This window comes from Melanerpes formicivorus, unplaced genomic scaffold, assembly GCF_026170545.1.
Source record: "Melanerpes formicivorus ecotype bairdi unplaced genomic scaffold, bMelFor1.0.p_v2 SCAF_16, whole genome shotgun sequence".
Classification (NCBI taxonomy): domain Eukaryota; kingdom Metazoa; phylum Chordata; class Aves; order Piciformes; family Picidae; genus Melanerpes; species Melanerpes formicivorus.
The window spans coordinates 16,059,489-16,084,728 of record NW_027142368.1 but is presented as its reverse complement, the minus strand read 5'-3'; the positions used below and the strand labels follow the sequence as shown (position 1 = coordinate 16,084,728).

Below are 25,240 nucleotides of genomic sequence, written 5' to 3'. Positions count from 1 at the left end.
ATAAGGCAAAGGAGGATGCCTCTGGAAGGTGATTCAGCTTGTGTTCAACATAGCTCTTATTAATGCAGGCATTCTTCCTGGAGTTGTTGAGTTGTAGCAGATCTTTCTACATCTTCACAAATTGATAGGCATCAGGTCTATTAAAAATAGGTTCTAAGTCAGTTAGGGTACAGGCAGTAAGGCATCCTCACCTGCTCGTTTCACAGGCAAAAGAACCCCTCTGAACAATAGAAATCACCATGTGAGTGTTGACATCCTGCTTGTGAACCAATATTGTCACAAGCAGTAGGCTTAGAAAGAGCAGACCAGTCAATGAATATGAACTGACTTACACTGAGCTAAAATTAGGTCCAATATCCTGATTAAGTTATTACAATTAACTAAATAAATACACACTCTGGGTTAATTATTTTTGTGGTACCATTGTGCCTGGAGGCCACATCAGAGACTGAGAGCCATCCATGCTAAGCACTGCAAATACATCTAGTTAAGATACAGCCCTGGTCCTGAGCAGCTTGCTGCTCCTGTAGACAAACTGAGGACTGCAGACAGAAATCATTCTTTGTTAGCTCTGTGTTGCAGGAACAGGCCCACAGAAATGGAGCAGTCTTGTCTGACACTGTGTAAGAACTGCTTGTCAGGAGGGAGAAATGAATAGAGACTCCTTCCTTACCAGGAGACCTCTCCTGCCCAGCTCTGAAGCCTTGTTTCTTTCCAGAACATTCCTTCTCTTTCAAATGCAGCACAGTGCAGCCCAGCTTCTAGAGCTAGACTAGAGCTTCTGCTTTCTCCTGGCTTGGGATGAGCCTGTGTCCTGTCCAGCTCACCAGTGTGAAACACCTCCAAACTCTACTGAGAAATGATGCTTCACTAGCAGAAACTCAAGGCCTCAAACCCCTGTTTCTGGTGACTGCTTTCACTTGCTTTAAGGGCTCATGCATATTATTGCTCATAATCCAGTGCCAAGCCTTGCCTCCTTTGTGTGCATTTGGAAATCAGCTGTGCAGGGAGAACTTCTAACAATCTTTTTGTGAGGGGAGCAAATATTTCTTGTAAATCCAGAAATAGCCCACATTTTCTTTTTTTAGGTCAAAGCAACAGTTAGAGCTTCATCTCTTGGAAAGAAGTCTTAAAAACTTACTTGGCTTTGGGCAAGTGACCGATAACCTCTCCTGGCAAGCTGCTTCTGCAGGATATATTTGCACCTACAGAATATAACCTCTTTGAAGCAGAAATTGTGCTGCTTACTGACTCCTGTCTGCTGAAAGAAAAAGTATAAAAATAGAAATGCAGGCTGGCCAGTGTGTGGGTATGTTTGAAGAGGCACCCTGCACTGGCATGCTCAGGCCCAAGATGCATGGCTCCAGCCCTGCTCTCTCTGCTTCCTGATAACCTTGGGTCTTTCAAAATCCATGATAAAATGGTGCTGGCTTTAACTGGATCTACAGTTTCAGCATCTGTCTCCAGAGCTGCAGTGCAGTGGTGTAACTAGTGCATAGTTCTCAAAGTTCCTTCCCTCCTTTTCCCTGCAGGAAAGAAGCAAGCTGGAAGCCATGAGGTTTGGAAAGTGCAGTTCCCACATCTTTGCCAAACGACCTCAGATTTGTGTTGCAGGCTTTGATAGATTCGTTTTGTAGTCAGCTGCCTACACGTGTGGATTTGAGGAGGTTTGAACAATTGGCCTGAAATAACTGGGCTGTTCTGCTTGTAATCTTATTTGGTAATGAAAAAAACAAACATCTCCTTTTCCAGCAGTTCAGCTACAAACTGTGACTTCATGTGAGTCCTTGAGTTCATCTGGAACTCCAGCAAGTCACTGGCTGTGCCATCTTCCCAGCCATAAAGTTTTTCTGCCTCTTTGCCAGACTGGGAGTTCTAGGAAAGCTCTGACAAATTGCAGGGCAGTGTCTCATTTTTTTTTCCCCAGCTAGCCACATGTCTGAAGAAAAATCTCCTTCTGAATAGCATGAATGTATAATTGGGATGCATCCTTATTTTCTAGTGCTGGGAAATGTATTTACCTGAAACCCTGCAACTGTAGGAACCATGTTGTAAACTGAAGGAAAAGACCAGCAGCTCAATAGATGACCTAGGCATCTCTCTTTTTGAAGGCTCCTGTCTGAGAAAGTGGCAAAAAAAAAAGAGTCCTCTGTGTTTGATGAATGCAAGGACCAGGTTTCCAAGCACGGAAGGAGCCTTTAGGAACACAAGTGAGGTTTTGATCCCGGGCCCCAGAGTCATCCGTCTTGGAAAGCTTTGTGGTTTTATTACTTCACCACAGGTCAGCAACAGTGAGATGGGGAACTGTAGATTTCAAAGCAGACATCTCTACAGAGTTTCAGCAAGACAGCCTGGGATTTCAAATGTGAGTTGCTTATTGGTCCTGGACCCCTTGTAAATGGCCTAGCCTCTTGCCAGTGGGAGCCCCAAGTCTTGAAAGCAGAGCACCTCCTCATTTACAATGATAAGCACAGGGGAGACAAGAGCTCTGGTTCCCAGAGGATCTTTCCAGCTCTCAGGCCTGTGTTGGGGTATTCTGTGGTACTGAGGTTTGCTTTGCTGCTCCTCTTCTGCCTTTCCCAAGCTCCCACTGAAAGACAGCTCTCTGGTTCCAGCACCTCTGCCTCTCCCAGCTTCTTTCTGGGTATCTGGGTCTCAGACCTGGAGCACACAGCTGCCCCGTGGGCTGCACGTGGCCACAGCATCCCTGAATCCAGATTGTCACTGTTGGGAGAAGTCAGCAATGAATGAAAAGTATTTTCCATTTTCAGTTCCACATCTTATGAATGGGAAGTTTGCAGCTCACCCAGACTGCTGTAGCTAGGGCTGTGCATTTGCTGGAGTGAACAGGAGCACAGTAGCTGTTCTTCTGTTTCCTGCATTTGAACACGGTGAAAATATGATCTGGGCCCTCTGCAGTGCTCTTTGCTGACACTCTTTCTTTAGAAAAATCATTTGGGAAGAACAACAAAGAATTCTTCAAGGAACTTCCTTGCAGAAAAGGTTGTGGTTGTCTTGCCAGCTCTCAAAATTATAATTGTGTTCCAGTCAGAAATGCCTATTCAGGCTGACATCAAAGAGGAAAATGCGAGCAGGTCAAGGAGTTTAATTTCCATGGCACTTGCAGTTGTGATTCACATGGAGAGCACAGTAATGACTTACATGCCCATTGGCAATAATGTAATAGGAGGCTAGTGTGAATAAAAAGAAAAAGGAATTGGAGGTAGCAGGAATGGGCTGGAGCCTACATTCACTTGGGTGTGCGGAGCTCCTTGAAGTTGGCCAGTGTCACCCAGAGCACGGTCTGGAGGTCCTTCTCACAGCAGCATGCTCATGAATGCATACCTTGTGGAGCACCCTCCCCGTTGCTGGTAGCTTTTCAGCGGCGCTGCTGTTTGGGGATCTCAATCCAAGGGACTCAGTGGGAGGACCTGATGCCAGAGGGCTCCTGTTCAGTGTCTGGAGACCAGCTCCCTTTAGCACAGCCACACCTGAGCATGCCAGGTGACTCCTCAAACTCTGAGTCTTGGGGCACGTTTCCTCAATCCTTTGAGGTACGTTTTCCCACCAGCTTTTTGTCTTCTCCAGATCTTTAGTTAAGGTGAAGCACTGTATCTTGAGGTATGAGAGCAGGAGGTATGTAAACTTTTTCACAGTGTCTGTATATTCTCCTACTTCTCCTTATTTGCTTTTCTCATGGGACGATCCAAGGAGGCTTTACGGGCTGTTGATAAATAGATTTTCAGCCCATTTCATTTAACCATTACTGCATTTCCATATCAAAGATTCTACACTTGGCATGCCCCAGCCTATTTTATTTGTAATCTTTTCCTCAAATTATAAGTTTGGAATGTTTTTTCTTCTCATTATGTGTTTCATCTGCAGTGTACTTGCCTTCATGTTGTTTCTTCAGATGAGATCTTGTACGCTACCTCAAGTCATTCTGCAGCTCATGGGCTGCTCTTATTTATTCTGGCCTCCTAAGCTGACATGATTTCTGTGTTGAAACTTGTTGCTGGTTTTTTTTTTTTTCCAAGGATACACCATATGATGTTAAGCATGTGCTGTATATCAAAGTGCAAATATAAACTAGTTGATAGTCTCTAGTCACACCCTGCCTAGGTGTGGCGGTTGGGAATTTTTCTGGCTGGAGATCAGAATGTGCTTAACATGGGCTCCACACACAGGATCTTGGTCAGGGGAGGACTGGTTGGGGTTTTTTTTTGGTAGGGCTTTTAATTTTTTTTATCATTTTTCCTTTCCCTTCTTTTTCCTGTATGTTGTTTGGAGGGTTGGGAGCTGAATAGTTGTACTGTTTCCAGAAACAGATTTTTACTTGTTTGGCTATATTTAGAGCTGCACTGGGGAGATTTGAGGGTATGATTTGAGGGTATGCTTTACTGTCTTCCCTTCTTTCTCTATCACTTTGCAGATAAGAGGATGGACGAACTTAACTCTAATCTCAGCCTAAGGCATGGTGCAGAGCTGCACCAAGAGAAACTCCAAGGAGGAAGTATGAGTCAGAGAGCTGCAATTCCTTCCACGGTTCCTCCTTGTGTCAGCCAGGGAAGTAAGTTACTTCAGTATTTGTGCTGCTAGGCTAAAGCTTACTTCTCCCCTAGCGCTTACAAGCCTCAGCTTGCAGAGTAGAAATAAGAGGGACAAAGGTCTGTGCCAGAAGCAAGGTGTCACTATTGTGGGAAAGTGCCTTTGATGCTTTTGACACCTCAGCTGAGGTGGAACAGGGACCACTGTAGCCGCATGTGGGGATTCACACTAAATAGTCACCTCATAGCCACTGGTTCATCCTGGCTTGCCAGTGGTTTGCAGAGTTGTATATGGCTGCCTAACTTGTCAGGCATCTCTTGTGTAAATACCAAGAGCAGTGCACAAACTGTTGGACAGCTTTATGCTGTGGGTTTTTTTCTACACAGATTGTTACATCATGCTGATTTTCTTCCTTCATCTTCATGGGCTTTCATGTAGTCGCTAACAGGCTAATGCACAGCTCACCAGACTCTTCACAGTTGCCTCTCAGAGACTCAATTTCCCACTGACTTTTATTTTCCATAGTAATAGTTTGTTATTATACTCAGAGACTGATAAAAGATTTGTAGGCAATAATCCTCTTGTGGAAAGAGAAACACCAATAAGCTTATTCATAGTGAAAGGTTCAAAATCAGTATTTCTCCACTGGTGGTGCAACTCTGTGGCCTGAGAATGCCAGCTGAGGTGTGTTGGCAAATGATGTACCTGGCCATTCACCTGCCTGACATCCTGCTCTGTGTCAACATGCTTTGGGGGGAAAAAAAGTAGGTGAAACTCACAGCTTTATCTTAATATGGGTGGACAGCAGAGCAGAAAGACTGCACCACAACAGAGAGAGACCTGCACTTGAGCACTGCTTGAAAATAACTTCTGACAGAAAATTACTATGTTAACTGAGACAGTGCTGCATGAGAGCAGGTACGAGTGTGAGGCACTGGCCTGAAAGATAAAGGGGTCAGGAAAACCAGAGAAGAATTAATCCATGTGCACATCAGCTGGGTGACCCAGGTAGGAGTAAAACCTCAGTCCTTGTTGCTGCACCCTGTAGGATTACCAGGGAGAAGTTTTCTGGAAGTGTTTTGCAATGAAAAACAAAACCACAAAAGCAGGAGTAAGAATCAACTGCAGAAAACAGGTCTGGCCCTCAGCTGGTGTTCAGCAGTACAGATACACACTCACACTTCCTGCCTGAGTTCTATCAGTGTCAAAAATAGCCTCTTGGCTATTGGATTGACTTCTGCTTTCAATAGAGTGGACTGAACGTAGAGCTGGAGCTGTACCTCTGTGTGTGACTCCGTGTTGTGATGTGTATATAGCTCTTCCTTACGCTGTGAGCTTCCAGTGGCATCAGTGCTAACTCACCTGAGCATACCTGATAGATATCTGCAGAGAGATGTAGGAAGAGAAACTCTCTTCATTTGAGCTGGGCTCTATTCTTGCCTTGGGAGTAAGTGATGTGAAGGATGCACACAGTGCAAAAGTGGCTTTTATTTTGCATCAATTTATTCAGGCATTTTAGACAGGCTTAGTTCAAATAATCAGTTGAGCCTTTTTGACAGCTTTGTAAGGAAGCCTAAAGAAAGGCTAATTCTTAAATATCACCAGACAGCAGGCTAATTGTGTCCAAGTGCACATTGTTGCCCCAGGTAGCAGATAACTTCCTGTGTTGAAACGATGACTGGAGAGTGATATACTTGTAGACAAGGAAATATCATCTTCCAGTCCTGCTGTGTCTTAAAGTAATCTATGGGAGCTCTCTTTAGCTGAATGTCTGTGCTTAGCCAAGCTATTAGACACATGCAGGATGTATTAAACTCATACATCTCCTAAGTTACTGGCTGGTTTTGAGTTCACATGGCCAGCTAATTTAGCCAGGATTCTCATGCTAACAATAACTGCATCTGCTGGTCTGCCAGGAGTGCTACTTCTCTAGGTGTGTGACAGATGTGCTTAGCTGTGCTTAACTACAGGGCTGTGCAGTCTGCACCTTCACCACTTTCTGTAGCTTCCATCCTGTTCCCAATGCTTAGCAATATGGAGCATCATTTCTTAAATGGGTCAGTACTTTGGGATGGGGAATGTTCACCTTTAATGATCAGGCAACTCTGACCACAGAATCAAAAACAGGGCAAAAGAACCTTTAGTGACTCAAGTTATGGACACTTTTGAACAGGGCTAAACTCAAACTAATTCCATTCAGTCAGGGGTAAATGCTACTTTGCCAGAAGGAGCTGGATGGCCTGCTGTGAACAATTCAGTGAAAATATTACCTCTGCTCTTTATAGCCTTCCTTTTTTTCTTCTCTCTGTATTCCTCTTTCTCTTCCTCATCTTCTTTTTAACCTTTTCCACCTTCAAATGCTGTGCAAGGGAAGATTCAAGAACCTAAATGAGAGCATACATGAGAAACAGATGACAGAGTGAGCAGTTTGGGCAGAAATAAAACAAGCCATTGCTTGGAAGTGATTAGATGGTAAAATGCCAATAACCTGTATTGATATCTGACATCATGAACAGAAGAAGGGTTTGTTCCTTGCGGTGTTTCAGTTCCTGTGAGTGCCTCTGCCTCTTACACTCTGCCTCTAATATAGCTTGAAGAAAATGCAGTTACAAAAGGCAAATGGCAGCAGTGATCCTTCTCTAGGCAGGATTTATTGCTGTGCTCATTGCTGCAGTGTCTGAGAGCAAGCTCTACTGTGGCTGTGCAGTGCAAAGTTCATGGAATATCGAATGCTGATAATCTGTGCTGGGGGTCTGTAAGTGGATGTACTGATGGATCAGATCCACAGCTGGCATCTGTCTGGCTCCAGATCTGGTCCAGCAAGTTTCTAAAGAGTAGTTCACGACAGACCATTGAAAACTTCCAAAGAAAGTCCCAGGGCACATGACAGAAATGGCCAAGTGGGGCAGCACAGTAGAAGAAAGAAATCCTGTGGGTTCATTTCTTTAAAGCATAGAAGTCATTAATCATTTCTATTCCTTTCCATTCGAAACAGCTGCCTGCCTGCATTTGCTAAGTAACTGCTTTCCTAACCACACAGAAACTGAACTGTGGGCCCCAGAATGCTCATGCTTCCAGATACTAATAAACAATTTCCCTCTTTCACTGTGTCAGTGAGACACGTTAACATCCTTAGCATCTGGGCTGGGCGGTGAAATAAAACCCTAATGCTTGCACACTTGCTGAGTTCCTTCCAAAAATCTCTCTCCTTGCTTATCTTCTCAACTGAGGCTTCAGAAGTTCAGAAGCTTGACTTGAAAACTCGCAGTGGTCCTCCCCCTGCCATCTGCGGCGTAGGGTGTTGCTCCTTGTCAAGTTGGAAAATAATCTCTCCCGTTGTGGTTCTTTGCTCATCTTGTTGAAACTGAGTTACATTTTCCACCGAAGGTGGTTACCTCCACACGTCCTCTGTCATCTCTCTGGGCTCTTGCAATCGCTGAAATGCCAGCCAGCAGGTGGAGACGCATGAAAGCAATCTCAGTTCATAGACAGGCTGCTTTGACATTGCATTCCCATAGCCCTGGCCAAGCACTCCAGCGGGCCAGAGCCAGAGAATATAGCTATTGGTTTAATGGAAAAGTTCAGAATTAAAGTCTTGGATTGCTGACAAACATGTGACAGAGCAGCCCTACTGCACGGCTGCTCTGCACAAAGCCATGCTAAGGAGCCATCCAGTCAGGACCTTCTTTCATGTATCAGTGAGTCGTGGAGGGAGGGAAGCTTGCTGCTGACTCCAGCCTGACCTTGATTCATTCAGTTTGTTCAACAGTTTAGAGCTGCCTGTCAGCATCAGCTGTGCTGAGTGATGCAGGGAGCCACACACGCTCTGCTTTATGCATGTTCGCTTCTGCCCTGGTGCTGCACGGCCGTGGGGCTCTGATGGCTCAATGCCCTGCTTCAGCCAGATGCATTTCCCCCTATTTGCTGTAAAAATGCAGCTTGAGATGGTATGAAAACATCTTTGCTTCCTCTGTTCCTTTCATAACTCCTCCCTCCCAGTGTTTCCTCTTTCAGAGTGGAAACAACATTGTAATGGCTATTTCTGAAACATCCCTGCCACAGTCAGGAAGTGCAGAGGGATATGTAAGTATGAGGAGGGGGAAAAGTGGTTTGAGAGTTATTTTGGGAGTGGGAAAGTTGTTTACATGAGTTTGGGGGGAAAGATGAGGGTAATTCTGTGTGGTCTTCAAACCAGTGAAGTTTCTAGCTCTGGTTTCTCTGCTCTGTAGAAACTATGAGCGACTTCATGACTGGGTCTGCAGAATACCTAATGTGAACCCGTTGTCTTCAAGGGAAAAGTGCCTTGTTACATGCAATACACCCACAAATTCATCCCTTGTACCAAAAATCAGTGCTGAGACTAGGAAGGGCAGAGTTTAACTTACAGCAGTTAGAGCATACATCAGTATGCACGTGGAGATATGGAGAGAGGAAAGGAGAGAGTGCAAAATCAGTAGAGCTTGGAACATCTACACGTCCTAATTGTGGAGGTACTAGCAAATGCAATATCTTGCTTTGCAACTCCAGACCCCTTAACATTTAGTAATTTGTAGTGAGTTTGGGTGAATTATCAGAGTTTAGGATTTTTCCCTTACATGAGAAAGGCTCTCCAAATCTTCCAAGGTTGCTTTCAGTCCTTCTTGAAGAGATGTGTCTTGCAGCGTTTCCCTCTTTTTGGATTCTTCTCCTCCCCCTCCAAGACCTCACCTCTTGCACTCTTCTCTTCAGAGAGGGGAGTTTAACATGCCATTGAGGAGATAGCCTGCATGCAAAGTCCCTCAAACATAAACACACTTAAAGAGCAGATTCATCACAGTGTGTTTCCAAATGTGGACACCACATTCCATCTGCACCGTTATCCAGTGGTCATTAGCTGGGATGCTGAATGGACATTCCTTAAAGCAGAGATTATGAAAACATACATCCAGCTCAGCAGTGATTCATCAGCTTCCAAGCTCTGTGCTCAAGAGCAGTTGAGCTCAAAGTGACTCAGAGTGGGGACTTTAAGAATGCTGTGCAGGAATTTGCTATGCTGAGCCTGCAAAGCTGGCTTCAGATGACTTCTCTGTGGAGCGGGAAGCCTCGCGTTCACTTGGCTCAGGTATCTCTCTGCCTTTGTCCTTTCAGAAGTTCCTTGTATCTTAACTTTAAAGTCATGCACGATTGTAAGAGGGATTTTTAGACCCTGGTCCTGATTTTCCACTGATGTTCACAGCCCTGCAGCATCAGTGACTTCTGCGCTGTCACCCCAGCTGGAGAGTCAGAGCCCCTGTGAGCTCCCAGATGTCATCGGTCACGCACACGCGGCCGGCTGATAAGGCAAGTCGTCACCATTATTCCTTGACCTATGTTGTAGCTTACAAATGGCTGGGGCTAAATTCCCAAGCCACAAACTGAAGATATTGTTTATTGATCTATTGTATGGCATTGCCTTGGAAGAGTTAGCATTTATCTTGGGTGACTCACAGATTGTTCTGATGATGGATGTGTCCTCTGGTTTGCCGCCCGTGTGAATGTCTCTCTCTCTCTCCGTGGGTATGTTTGTGTGTGCAAATATGTAAAATGCTTTGCTGTCATCACATAACCTTTAGAGCCTTCATTTCTTTGGAGAGCTGTTGTTTAAAGAATCACTGTTAGTCAAGCACAAGTTACTGAGGCAGAGGGAAAAAGCCTTGGATTGTGCAGGGAACTGCTAAAGATACCTGAAGGCTCTTATCTAGGGCAGGAGGAGAGCTGAGTTCTAGGGCTGACTTATGTGGACACGCTTGGGGTGTTCTTGGTGAGCTGCTTCATGGTGATTCAGTTCCCTGTTCATAGCATAGGGGCAGTGCTTGGCAGTCTTGCTCATTAAAAAGAAAGAGAGAAACTCTGAATGACTCTGGACTGTGGGCATGATGGTGATGACAGAGTTTGTCCCTCCCGGCCAGGCCTTGCTGTGGGATACAATTTTGAATCTTCCGCTGCGGATCTCTTAAAATGTTGGTCTCTGTGGCACCTATTCAAACTGGAATTAGGTCCTTCTGTCCTGTGGCAGAAGACAATGAAATTAAACTAAGGACATAATCCCAGTGTACAATTTTTTTAGGGCAGACCAAGCAAAATAGTTGTCCCAGGACAAAGGGGGTCTCTAAAGCAGGTCTCTTAACAGAGCCATATCTGCACCAATCAAACCTATTAACGAAGAACTAAAATCTTTGTGCGCTCTCACTTTGAAAGATGCTTTGGAAGCACCTTCTTGGCCACCCAAGTGCTGTGTACCACAGTTCTCTGGGTGATGGGGATGCACCTTTTACCTGTGCATTAATGACAGCGTTTGGTTTACCTTACAAACTCCTCTTCCCGGCGGGACTCGGTGGTGCTGGGGAGAATGCACATTCCCATAATCATTTCATATGCTTTCAGTCTTTAAAAATAAGGTTTGTGTAATGAAAATACAATATAATTGCACACATGGGAGTTCTGGTTTGGAAGAGGTTCAGCAGAATTCTTTGATAAAACAAGTCCCCAACCACAAAAGCTCCATACAGTGATTTGACAGTCAAACATATATAATCACTTGGGCTGAATTAAAGGCAGTGTCACCACCTTAAAAGCAGCATATTGAAATCCCTGCTGTCACTCTTGGCCAGCAAGTGACAAATGCTGTAAATCTAACCAAATGCAGCCTTGAATAAACTTTGAGGTGCTTGGGGTGGTGACTTGTATAAGGAAATGGGAAGGCAAGGGGATGCATTTCTGTAGGGTTAGTTAAGGGTGCTAACTGAGCTCTTGTGTGCAGCCAGCCTTTTTGGGCCTTTTTGCCTCTGGGTGCTAGAAATTGGTGCAGAAATGGACAACAGGAGGGTTAGCAGAGCATAAAAAAAACAACTTAAAGAATCCAGAATCATCTGATAAGGCAGAGAAGAGATGTTAATACCTGTGAAGTTAAACACCTCATTCTTTAGGTGGGGTTTTCCATGTGCTGTTCCTGCTGACATCTTCCCAAAGCACAGGAACTCCTTTCCACTCTACCAAAACTGCCTTTTGTTGTGTGTGTAGAAAGATCATGGGCAAGATCCTCCATGGATACAAAATGTTGTAGCTCCACTGAGAGCAGCAGGATGATCCTGATTTACACCAGATACAGATCTGGTGCACAGCATGTTTCAGTCTGAATTCACAAAGCATAGAGTAATGTGAAACAAGGAAGTGACTTTTGTGAAAAGCATTTTGGAAAGGAAAACCAGAAATGATGGATGTACCACTGGGGCAGAGGGAGTGGAGCCCGCCTCAAAGAAGACCTTGTAGAGCTGCCAACCTTCCCACAAAATGTGCTGCTGCTCTCAGGGAGGAGGGGGAGGTTTCCCCAGGACAAATGCAGCCACACCAAGCACCCTAATAACTACTTTGTAGATATTTTTATGTACCCTCACATCAAAACCAGACAGAACTTCCAAAACATTTGAATTCAACCCATCACTGATTAATGGAAGGAGGAGAAGGAGAATGGGTGGGAAGAATAGTCATTGTGAAGTGCCATAACCCTGGGCAGTGAGCCATGCTATTCAACAAATGAGACAATACATTAAAAAATAAAACTTTGTTTTCAGGGGCCTTCTATATATATCAAGAGCTTGATTCATAGGCCACTAAAGCTAATGGGAAGCTTTCCTTTGACTTTAACTAGCTACTGGTTCAGCTGTTACAGAAGAAGAGTTAATGCAGCTCCATGCTTGCTCAGGATGAGAAAATTGCAAGGCTGAGTGGATCAACAGGTAGTCAGCAGCCACACCTGGGTGCCCAGAGTGCACAGCCCACCTGTATGCACTGCTCTCTGCTGTGGAAGTCATTAGCATGAACCCATAGATGGAGAAGGGCTTTAACACAAGGCACAACAAATGTGCGTGCTAACAGCAAAGGCCAGTGAATCATTTCTATGCCACCTGGCATTTAAGGCTCTGCAGACAGCATTGTTATGTTATTTTTTAGGGGGGTAGAATGATTTTCAAACACTGCATACCTTTTGGGAGCTTCTTCCTGTTTCTTGCTCTCTGGAAGCAATTAGCTCAATCATTAGAATTCTTACATCTTCAGCTGTGCAAGTGACCATGGTACCACTGCAGGTAAACCTGCAGCAGAGCCACTGGGCCTTTGTGAGGAATGGGATTGTTCATTTCAATAGGAGTTTGGGGTGGGGATAGTAAATCATCCCCTTCCTGATCCAGATGTGCTAATGGAGGAGGTGACCCTCCTCCTTTTGCTGTGACTTTGTTGGAGGTCCTGCCTGGACTAATCTGCTAACAGAGAAGGCAGTAGGAGAAGTTCCAGACTATCTGGGACAAATTGGCCATGCTAAGCTGAATTCTCAATCTGATTCTTTATCAGGGGAATTATTTTCTCCTGAGGCCCATAGTGAATTTTACTGAAGTTAGCTCTTCAAGGAAGACTGAACTGTAAGGGTACCTAGGACAACCTGCTGCTCTCAGAGGTCAAGGAATGTGCTGGCTCCCCTGGGCAATGCTCAATGGGTGGCAAACATCTAGAGGTACTCAGAATGAAACCTCTGTCAATAGCCTTCATGTCAGACACCAAAGAAACAGAAAATCATTCCTCATTCTTCCTGAAGGTCTTTCCTCTCTAATGGCTTTTTTTTGACCAGATTTGTTTAACCACCACAGTTAGAAGCTTTGGATCAAATTCCTTCCTTGCAGCCATCAGAGGTTAGAGAGAAAGTAACATCTGTAGTGTAATAATATTCACAGATTGCATTGGGTTGGAAGGGGCCCTCAAAGGTCATCTTATCCACCCCCCTTGCAGTCAGCAGGGACACCTACAGCTAGATCAGGCTGCCCAGGCCCACATTATGTCTGATCTTAAATGTCTCCAGGGACAGGGCCTCAACCACATCCCTGGGCAACCTGTTCAAGTTATTTCACCACTCTTACTGTGCAGAGCTTCCTCCTGATGTCCAACCTAAATCTTCCCTGCTCCAGTTTCAAACCATTGCCCCTTGTTCTATTACTACAACCCTTCTGAACAGTCCCTCCCCAGCCTTCCTGCAGGTCCCTGTCAGATACTGAAATGCAGCTCTAAGGTCTCTTCAGAGCCTTCTCTTTTCCAGGCTAACAACCCCAGTTCTTCCAGCCTGTCTTCACAGGAGAGGTTCTCCAGCCCTCTGATCATCTCCGTGACCTCCCCTGGACTCTATCCCACAAGTCCCTGTTCTTGCTATGCTGAATGCTCTATAGCTGGATGCAGTACTCCAGGAGAGGTCTCAGCAGAGCAGAGGGGCAGGATCCCCTCTCTCCATCTCTGGCCATGCTGCTTTTGATGCAGCCCGGGCTACCATTTGCCTTGTGGGCTGTGAGTGCCCATTGCTGCTCATGTCCAGCTTCTCACTCACCAGCACACCCACATCCTTTTCTGCAGGGCTGCTCTCATTGCCACATACTCAGCATCTGAGGTGGTCAGATCCTTAGTCAGCTTTCTTTGTCAAGCTTAAAGTGTACAGAAAACTGAAGTAAGCAAGCAAGCTTCTTAAGCACTTGGACTGCAGTTCCATTGCTCCGAGGGCTTCCCTGCCATGGCTGAAACATAATCCCACAGTGTTTGCTCTCTGCCTTTGGGAACTTGAAACCACAGCTGCACTGCTTCCACCAGGTCTGCAGGTATCCTTGGGGTTCATTCACTGATCACTCCATTTTCCTCATTTGTTTGGGACTCATTAATAGAAAATCAATACTTAGTGTCATTAAGGATCAGGAGTAAAGTCTGTGGAGCAGAGCTGTGCCACTGAGTCAGTCACAAGTCAACTGACAGAGTATCCAGATATTTTTACAGTGCAGGAAATGTTTGGATCACTTTTTCCCTTCCTCATATATGTAAATGCAAGCAGATTTGATATCCTGGACACTTCTGCCTGGTAATGTTGACAGAAAGTGCTACAGCTGACATGGAGTGATGGGTTGACACTGGGAAATCAGATGGGAGGGACAAACTGAGGTGGCACAGAACTTACAGTAGATTTTTTTTTGTGCCTTCAGTAAACAAAACAGAACTCTCCTGGTCCATACTTAATGTGAATATCACAAGGATTACTTCTGGTTCCCAACCAAGAAATGGCAAGTTCAGAAATGTCACCACAGGCAACAGGAATGGTTCTCATCTCATTCAGTTCCACACTTATCTCTGCCTGAAACATCAGAGATGGATGGTGTCACTTTTTCCTCCTCAAGGTTTTAAAAGGCTTGCTTTCTTCCTTGTTAGAGAAGAAATGTTTAATCTGAAGTCTGACCTTGTTTGAAGCCAGCTGCAGCTCCTCATCCAAACCCAATGCATACAGACTCAGTCTGACTAGTTGGCTGTTTGATTCAGGTAAAGATCTTAGCATGTCCTGAACTTTAAGTACAGTCTTTTGTCTAAGCTGGGGTGCTTTTCAAAGCAGAATCCTTAAGTATGCTTATTTCAAGTATGAAAACAAGGAAAAGCACAGATAATACCTAGGAAATGTAGACTGATGGAGGAAAGCAAACCAGCCTGGCTCCCTCTTGACTTTGCCTAGGTCAGAGGGAATAGTTCAGGCCCTGGCTTCTGCTTACATATTTGTTCTTTCATCTTACTGATTGCAGGAAGAGAAGTCCAACTCTCCAACACTTCCTATCCAAGTTGCTCCCTTTGCTTGCCTCCCTTTCCTCTTTTATCCTTACCCAGCAATACTCAGCTTTGCATTTTGGAAAGGTTTGAGCTGACTCTGTGCAAAGGTGCTGGCTAGTTAAAGGAAGCGTGGAATGTTTGTTTCAGAAAGCATTTTGGCATACCAGTAGGTAAGAGGGTTCTAGCTGGGTCACAGGAAAGAAAGCATTTTCATTCTTCCTGACTTTTGTTAAGTTCCTGAACCAAACACTTTGAAAGCTGTGCACCTAAGGAGTCACCTACGTCTCTGTGTCGAGAGATTTCCTGAACTGGAGTGGTTGCTGCTAGTTAACTTCTTTGGAGATGCAGGCAGCTGAAGTCCCATGATTCTCTTATTCAAGGCCTCAGCACTGTGAGTGATGAGCTCAGTTTCCGTGCAGGAAGAAGTCTTCAGTGCATTAGCAGAATGTGGCTGAAGAGATGATCACAGCTAGTGACAAGCTCAGGGCCTTCCAAGCCACCCCAGTTCCACTGTGCTGCTCCAGCAAGACCTCTGTGACATTTCCCAGTGCTGGCAAATACGTGGAGCCACCCAATGGATCATCACCTGTCAAGGTGAGGGCAGCTACTGATTGTGAGTAACCACACACATGGCCATTGCCTGCTCAGCCAAACTCCACTTCCAGCCTTCCATCTGCTCTGTCCATTCCTTTTGAGGCACCAATTATGCGCAAAAGAAATGAGTCTGTTTCTCTGGCTCCATCAATTATTACATTCCATTTACATTTTCTGTTTACTTTTTCCCTTCTCTATGGAAGCTATTGAAGGTCTGACGATTCAGAATGCTCTGGGAACACTATGTGGCTTTCCTTCTTGTTTGCCCATTGTAACAGAGCTCATTTTTCAGTGGAGGTTTCCCATTATTTCCAGGAAAAATGTGGTCAAACCCATGTACTCCCAAACCTTTTGATCTCCTGAATCCTCTTCATATCCCAGATAAAAAAGTCAGTGATTAAGACAGAGTTCCTAAAAGGACACATAGTCAGGTTTCCCTTTGACCAAAATGGTTTCCCAGTGAATCAAACCTTTCTCAGCTCAGGGGGGGCTCGACAATAGACCCTGAAAAGATGGATAGAGCAATTGTCCTGCTTAGTGATCCACGAAAGGAAAGGGGTCCTTAGTGAAGGGAGACCTACACTAAGTCTGACCTGACACTGCAGGAGTAAGACAATAAAAGGTCAAGAAGACTAACGAGAGGAAAAATGCAGACAATAGGTGCCACAGCTAGCACACAGCTCCTGCCACGCAGACTATGGGGCAGCAACGTTAACTGCCTCAGACATGTGAAGGGGAAGTGAAGCGGAAAGAACTTGAAGTTTCCTTCTTAAGAATTGTGGCCCAGCATCTTCAGGATTTACCCAGGCCTCACAGAGAGGTCAAAGTGATGCAGCTAGACCTGAGGGGAATTTAAAGGGAAAACAAAGATCGGGGAGGAGAAAAATATAGAGGTATTTTAGATGGAATGGAAAAGGCAACGGCTTAAGAGTTGGGTCCTGCAGCAAGGTCCAGGGGGAGTTTGTGGGAGGAAGCAGAGAAAGCTTTTGCCTAATTCTGTATAAAAAACCCAACAAGTTGAGGTCGATGTATGTGAGGGCTTCCACGGGTGCATTTTCCTGCTGTGTGAACAAAGGGATTCTTAGTTTGCACCATCTGAGTCTCGACTGAATTTCCCCCAAGCACCCAGCAGTTGTTTCTTCCTGCCTGCGAAAGAATCCTGGTCCTCCTGATCTGTCTGGAGACAAAAGGAGGAATCTCTGCGGCTTCTTCTCGCATCCCTGTCGTCAATGGCATCTCCATTATCACTTCTTTGTAGCTGGGTCTTGCTCTCGTTAAACGGAACAGCCCCTTCCTACTTAGGTCAGACAAGTACCCTAAATGCTGCTTGTGCTCTGTGCACCATCAGGCCACGCTCCAGTCAACGAGGGACATTTTTAAAGCCTCATCAGAGAATGCAGGAAGAAAATCTCCCTTCGTTGTCTGTGTCATATAAATAACTCAAGGTTGGTTGGTTTTTTGGTGGGTTTTTTTTTTTGGGTGGTTTGCTTTTTTTTCAGTCCATTTTAAACCACAATTTCATCCTTTCCATGACCAGATCTTTTGACAGCACTGAGATTTATCAGTGTCCTCTCTACAGTAGGATCTGAGAGGTGGAATAAATGCTTTTCTCACCCATAGAAGCAAACTAAAGCAGCAATTCAAAATTCAACAGGTTCAGGGGAGAAAAAGTCACTTTGCCTTGGAGCCTTGCACAAAAGGACACCTTCCCCACACTGCTGGAAACTAGATCTAGCTGTAGAGGGGTGGAACTGGCACGGTAGTGCTGGTTAGAGGCTGGCATCTGCAAATGAGGCAGCACACCTGGATTTTATTCCCAGGTCAGTTGTTGGCTTGCTGTGTGATTCCAGGCAAAGCCCTCGAGCTCCCTTTGCCTCAGCTTCCCTGTCTGGAAATTAAATCCAGTTTCTTAAGGAACCTTTTGGGTCTTGGGTTAGGAGTGCAGCAGATCATTATTTTCAGCCATTTATGTTACTAGATCTCTATCAAAGGGAAGGAAAAGTTAAGCAGCACATGTTAGTTGAGGAAGGGGTGTGAATGGCAGCTGGCATCAGACAGCCAGTGACAATCACCATTTAAGAGTAAAATACTTTCCCTTATTCTGAGATGCTGACTGAATCAAACCCAAATTGTTTTAAAAGCCCTCTCAATTGGAAACTATTAGGTAATTTCTTTGGAGAGCAGGGAGGGGGGCAGACAATATTCCTCCTACAATTACTGAGTCTTCTGCAGATGAAATGATCTCTGCATTCCAGCGATGACCCCAGCCACTGATGAAAGCTGCGTTTCTCATCTGACCTCTTGTTTTAAGTTTCCACCTGTGTAGCTCTGCATTGTTGTTGTTAACTCTGTGGAGCCTGCAGATGAGCACAACACTTAGAAAGCCAATGAGAGATGGACCTCTCCTGTAAGGGACCAGCAGTTCGAGGAACTCTTGTGCCCAGTGGTGCTACCCAAGATCAAACTGTAAAGAAGTGTCAAATGCTTTTGTAGCCTGCAGAGTCAGAGAAGCCCATGCAGAGAGGGATGGAGGTGGTTGTGCTGTGCTGAATTTGTGGGAGAAAAAAGGGAAAGGACTGCAGTGCCTTGATTTGCTGAGCATCTGGTTTCAACCAAGCCAATCTGATCTATAGGCTTCTTCAGGGATTCAGGCTGGAGTGAAACACAAGACAATTAAATGCAGTATCTGAAGAGTAATTTGAAATCCAGGCAGACAGCTCACTAGCAGGCACTGGGTGTTTGGCCCCCTAGGCACTTCATCCACAGCAAGTGAGCTTTGTAGCTCTGAACTTCCTAGCTAGGTTTGACAGGAGCCAGTGACCACCTCTCCCAAGATAGGAAAAGCAGCAGACTGCTTGCTTTGGCTCTGAGAAGCATAGCACTGAATGTCTCTAGCAGCTTGTGAACTAGGATGGAGAGGATAATGACTGCTTGTAGTGACCTAGTCTCAAGTGGTGAGCACTAATCCATGTACCTGACTGTCACAAAGGAAAAACACTTGGGGTGCTCTGCATTAACACTGTAGCACAGACCTGGAGTTTGTTCCTGAAGTGAATCTCCTTTTCTCTGTGCTGTGCTCTGGTTCACATCACAGAGCATGTGGACTTCATTACTTTTAGGTTCAAGCAGATCATGAGGTCTGTTGCAGCTCCAGGAATGAACCTGAGTTAGATGAAGCCAGTGGGACTCTGCTGCATCTGTCCCAGAGTAAAATCCCTAGAGTGCTGGAAGCATAGACACTGGGGCCTTTGCTGGGCAAAACTGCTCCTTTCAGGAGTCAGCACTCAACCAGTGGTGATGCTGGAGACTTTCAAAACCCACCTGGATGTGTTCCTGGGTGACCTGCCCTGGCAGGGGGGTTGGACTGGATGATCTCTGGAGGTGCCTTCCAACCCCTGACATTCTGTGACTCTCTGATTTCTGTGCAGCACTGCTGTGACCAGCGATGGCAGGGGAGCACCACAGACCTGAGCTGAAGATTGGCCTCCTCCAGCATGTTGTCCTGCAGACCATTTTCCATCAGGTAGAACTGTTTAACCTGGCATTTTCTCAGTTGCTCAGAATTAGGGCCATGGCCCACATTTTCTTAACTGACACACATACTACAAATATGATTCATCTAAGTGTAAGGTAGGTGCATGCCTAGGCTCAAGTGAATCACGTTGCAGAAATGCCTGTGTTTTTCCATTGACTGTAGCTCAGATAATCAAGACCAGCTCAAGTGTGGTGGAACAACTCCCACAGCACAAAGCTGTTATCTGCATTGTTCAGGTTATGGCTAATAGGTTTAGTAAACACTTCCTAAGATCTGGAAGGCAAAATAGTTACTCTTCTAATCATTCTGCTGGCCAGGCTTTTGCAGTGGCTGTGTTTTGGTGCTGCACTTGGTGATTAAAACAAAACATGATGTCACACAGGTACAGCTCCCATTCAAAACCAGCAAAGCTGGGCTCCTTCTCTGCAGCTGATAAGGACCCCTGTGAAGCTCCCTTCTGGTCGCCATAGATTTTTAATTGAGTTTAATTAGCCATTGAAATAGTTTCCCAGTGTTTATAGTGCATTTCCCCCCCACTGGAGCACTTGAAATCAAGGTGATAGCTTTTTTCCAAAAGCCCTGCTGCAGTTCAAAGAGGGATGAATTCCTGAGGGCTCTGCAGGCTGATGTGCTGCAGCAGCTGGCGGCACCTCAGCACACCCATCCCTCACAGCCTGTTAACAGCAAGCAGTGTGGCTTTTCCCTGCGAGGTCCTGGCTGGAAAGAGAGCAGCAGCACTGAGGGTGGGTGCAGTGAAGGCTCTGCTGAATACAGAATTAACCAGGTTGGAAAAGACCTTCGAGATCCTGGAGTCCAACCTATCACCCAGCACCATCTGATCAGCTAAACCATGGCCCCAAGTGCCTCATCCAGGCTCTTTTTAAACACCTCCAGGGATGGTGACTCCCCCAGCTCCCTGGGCAGCACATCCCAATGGAGCTGCCCCCAGGCTCAGAGGCTGACAGTCACCTTCAGAGACGTGTGTCAAAGTTCACTTTGAAGCAGTTGCCTGAAGCTCAGCAAACCTTAAAATTAATGTGGCACAAATGTCTTCTTTCATTCTGTTTAGCTCTGATACCCAGATCCTCCCAAGGACTATCACCTGTGTAATGCAGACTCCTCACATTGCTTTGCAGAGGTAGAGAGCTGCAGTCTTGAATACGTTTACAAAAGCTTTGTTTCCTTTCTCACAAGGCAAGATTTTTGTCAAGCAAAACAGAAATTTGCTAGATGGGGCCCAAGATGTAGCAGTTTATCCCAGTTGGATCTGAGGACACTGTGTTAAGTTTTGCTGTATTAAGTCATAAATTTGGGCCAGATAGTGCAATCAGCCTGCTGTGGCCTCCTGGCAGGGTCAGTGTGAGTGCCATAGCCAGGTCAGCTACACAGCTAGGTAGTTTTTGAAAGGAGATGAATTCTTTCAGAGTGTGCCATGATTTACAGGGCTCCCACAGGGCCATACCCCAAACATTTTGTGAAGCAGTATCTAAATGTTTTATCTGACAAGGAGAAAGCAGCAGATCTGACTTCCCAGTTGTGCTGTGCAAGGAAGCAAAGAGGGCAGGTTTCCCTCTAGCTGGACATGGCTGTCTTCACTGCTTCAACAACACAATGTTCTCCACCAGCTCTTGGCCAGTACCTGGCATGAATGTCGCTGTCAGGATTATCCTAATTAATGAAGAGTAGCTGATGCTGAGCAGCCAGACTGTGGAGTGGTCAGTGCCATATTAACCAGCTGGCTCCTTCTCAAATGTCTCCTGACATTGTGGTCCTTGGTAAAAGGAGGAGACCAAGTAGGACAGAAACAACTGCAGCAGAAAGGTTAATGACTGGCATGCCTGCTCACGCTCTCTGTTACTGCTTGGTTCTTATTCATCTCCCTGCTTGGATTTGTTGTGTTCTTTGCTCAGTTCTGAGCTGCCACATTGCCCCTTTGCTCACAGTTTTATGGCTGAGTGCAGATCATCCATCACTCTTGTAACTGTGAGTGCTGGTAGCTTATGCTTCCCTAGCACCTTCCTCTTCACTGCTTCCATGTTTTTCACGTGCACTAACAAACCAAACATCTCAACAGCCCCGCAGAGTCAGGATGGCTCTGGCTGCTTTACATGTAGGTCAGCAGCACTGAGATAGGTTACAGTTCATGACTTGCCCAAGGTTACACAGGAAATGTGTGGCAGAGCTCCCAATGGAAACCAGATTTCGCGCTCTCCTGCCTTAACAACAAGGTTATCCTTTCTCTTTGTGACGCTTTTGGGCACTTCATAGGGATCTCCACATATGTTTCAAATGAGGTAAATTTCCATGAACTTGGGAGTTTGGAACAACAGTGGATGTATAAATGACAAAGGGCTAAATTATTGAGAAATGGCCAAAGCTGCTTGGAGATTTGCATAGCTGGTCACAGTAGTTGTGTGCATCAGTCACTAATTGATTACATGCAGAATTGTAGGGACTGTGCATGCAATTTTCTGAGCATTTAGAGCAAAATGCACAGAAGGGTAACTGGAGAAAAGCAGAAGGAAAAAGTTTAATGTAATCCATGTGTAGGGTGAGTATGGGCCTAAGCCATACAGGATGCTGTGCTGGTGTGTGCTGCCCACAGGTCTTGGTGGTCACCTTGATAAACTACCTGAAAATGTGGAGCTTGAGTTTTCCTTCGTTCACTAAACACCACATGAGCAGCAGGTATGTTCATGGCTGCCTTTTGTGTCATTTGTTCATCTTCTCTTAGGAAAACAAAGACCCTGAGGAAGTCTTGGGATTTTAGAGAATATTTTTTTGTTTGGCAGTGGCTTTAAAATGCAGTCCTGGGATGATTGGATCTCTGTTAAATAGTGGTGCTAAGAGATGCTGAGCACGGCGGCAGGCAGGGGCCCGAAGTGATCTCCTTCATGCGAGTGTGCCCTGAGGAGCTCAGTACAGGCCTCAGTGTACTGCTTGCCAAAAAGAACTAGGTACAGAAAGGGTGCATGTAGAAATACATGATGACAGACAACTCCTGCAAGTCCTCTGTGAGGGGCAGTGTCACAGACAGCTCTTCCCTCACCTATGCAGTAAGCAGTGGGCAGTGCCAAATACTTGACTGGTGTAAATCAGGATGACTTGCCTGCCTCCCAAAGCAGAGCTCTGGTGCTTTACACCAAAGGAGCTTTCAAGGTGGCAAGAGACCATGTTTTCATCTGCAGTGTGTCTGCAGCTGATGGAAAGGCCTTTGAGCCTGAAGCTCCTCAGTGCTGGGTTTATGTTTCTTGCTTCATTGAATCCATTCCTCACTGATTTGATAATGAGAGAAAAGTGTACTGTTAGCAGGGCCTGAGCAACGTGCCTGCAAGTTTAGGAAAATGGAAAATCTTTAACAAGGATTGAAAGGGAATCATTGATTCCTGGCAGGAGCCTCAGCTAACCGTGGATTAATTAAAAAGCAATCCAAGGATGAGCATGGGGCGAGAGAAGAGATTGAATTTTGCCAGGAGCAGGACTGCTGCCGGGCTCAGGGCGTGTGGGAGGACTGCTACTGACACCTGGCCATCTGCATACAGTGCAGAAAACCTTGCTGGCAAAGGCTGAAATGTCACAAGTGAAATGCAAGCAGCAAAGCAGCAGCAGCTCTTCTGGGTACAGCACGCAGACGTCATTCTCTTACATAATTTCTCTAGGTGTGTTTTGGTCCTATTTATAGAGCTGCTGCAGTGTGGAGGCAATCAGGCAATGCTGTGCAGCCAACATAGTTCAGGAGTCCTAGCAGATATCTCTTGGCACATGGTAGGGAAACAAGGATCCTTGGCAAGGATCTGTCTTCAGCTGCAGCAGTGGGAGTGACAATGCTGCCTGAAGGAAGGGGCAGCTGATGGCAATCCTCGGGCACCCAGCCCACTGCTGACTGGCAAGGTATGTTCATGAGCTAAAATCTGGGACAGCTGGGCAGAAAAGACTGGAGACTGACAAGAGAAAAAGGGTGGAAGGGTTTGGAAGAGCAGAAGGGAAAGGAATGTCCTCTCTCCCCCTCCCTTGAGAGTATTTCAAGCCCAGCTGCCCTGCTGCAGGGATGTGTGAGTGCTGCTGGAACCTCCCTGAGGTGTGGACACTGCCCTCTGCAGAAATGGGGAGCAGGAGGAGCAGCTGTGGACTCTATCAGCACCGCTGGATTTTAATTGTAGTCCTGCTCTTTGCCTCCTTTCTCCAGGCTAGTGGAGAGGGGCATGGGGTCTTTGTGGGGTCAGAGCTGTGATTCTGGTTGTCTGCCCCTCTGCCAGACCTGCAGGGACAACCACAGCTGCCTGCAGCACAGGAGATGCCCTGGGCAAGAGCTGTTGTGGAAAGCCACTGCTGCCCCAGCCACTCTCTGTGACAAGCCCCACTAGACAGGTCCCAGGGCAAGACCTGCACACCTGGGCCATGCCTTGGGATTCTTTTTTTTCCACCAAGACTTACTGCTCTTTGTTGTGATCTCTTTATTGCCAGCAATGAAGCTCTTGCAGGTGGGTAGGGAACCAAAGTCCCAGCCCTGAAGATTTTCTAATGGAGACCTGAAGCTGTTGGCAGAGCAGCTGAGGCTGTCACAGAGAGCAGGGCAGCTGCCCAGCTTCTGCATTCTCAACGCTTCCGAGGGATGGAGAGCACAGAGGGATGGATCCTGCACACCAGGGCATGGAAGTGTTACCCTTTGTTAGAACCTGGGCTTGTGCTCATGCTCCAGTGCTGGTGGTTTCACTTTGTGGACTAAACAGAGGCTTTCTTAATCAGCCAATTCACTTCATCTGTAGGGCAGAGGGGTTTGCAGAGTCGGATGTTGTGGCTGTGTTGGTGAGGCAGCAATCATTCAGAGCCACAGTCATGAAGTGCTGTTTAGCAGTGGTGGGTTTATACTTTTGGTTATTGCAGGCATTTCTTTTCTTTTTTTTTAATGGTTCTGTAACTATTTATATGGCTAACAGTGACTTTATGAACACAACTTCATTGTCCTGGTTGTGTTCAGGAGCAATACAGTCTGCAGCACAATCATTAGAGCTATTTTCCTCTGTAAGCTACCTCATAATTCAGACAGAGGAGTAGGAGAAGAGTGCAGTACACTTCTTAAATGAGGTGAGGAGATTGTATTCTGCAGAGAGAATCCAGAGGCACTGCACTCCAGCTGCTCACCCAGCCTTTCAGGCACTTTACCAGTCAATCTACCAGGCAGAAAGAGGGATTGGCACAGGAGCCCCCAGAGGGATGATTTTGTATTGGCCAAGTGGTGACACAGCTCCTGGAGCTTTCCCTTTTCGCTTCACTTCACTTCAGCCCTGTTGTGCCCATCGCTCTGGTACCTCTGTACCTCGTCTGTCACTACCTGGGCAGAAAGGGACTCGCTTTTTAGAACTGCCAGTGCCACATCCTCTCATTCCAGAGAGCCCCACTGATGGCTCTCAGCCCATCCCATCGATCTCTTTGGCCTTTACAAAATAAATAGTCCAACTTGGGTGCATTTCTCACAGGTTCACAGAAAGGCTGAGGCTGGCAGGGACTTCTGGAGGTCATTTTGGCTCATCTCTCTGCTCATGCAGGGCCACATCTTTGTGCAGGCAGGACACTGCTGGACCTGAACAGTCCTGCTCCATAGCTCTGCTGCTCTGATGAGCAGGTAGCTCGGTTTTCCCTGTGCCATGGCCTGCTGCAGGCATTTTGTTGATGTTCTTACAAATATTTTCCTTTAGTCATTAGTAATGAGTCATTTGGAATGCTAAGGAATTGCAGTAGCATAAACCAGCCTCAGACTTCAGTGGTCTTCCTGCCCTCCCTGTGTTGTGTTGCACAGAGCTAGAATCAGGGTTGGCAGAGAACCTTTTGGAGGGTAACATAATGGGAGGAAATGAGAAAGAAAAGAGAAAGGGAACTTTGTGTGCTCAGTTTAACCTGGGGAGATCACACTGGGTGTGATCAGTTCAGCAG

The 25,240-nt window shown here is 46.0% G+C and overlaps 1 long non-coding RNA gene across 2 annotated transcripts in view; it reads left to right on the top strand.

Moving 5' to 3' along the window:
- LOC137446078 (uncharacterized) overlaps nucleotides 1–25,240 on the top strand; it is a 57,148-nt gene that overhangs the window by 12,407 nt on the left and 19,501 nt on the right. For both annotated transcript variants that reach the window (XR_010988570.1, XR_010988569.1), the window contains 3 exons: nucleotides 4,433–4,570; nucleotides 9,764–9,867; nucleotides 19,203–19,297. This is a non-coding gene — a long non-coding RNA (uncharacterized lncRNA). The remainder of the gene's footprint in view (nucleotides 1–4,432; nucleotides 4,571–9,763; nucleotides 9,868–19,202; nucleotides 19,298–25,240) is intronic.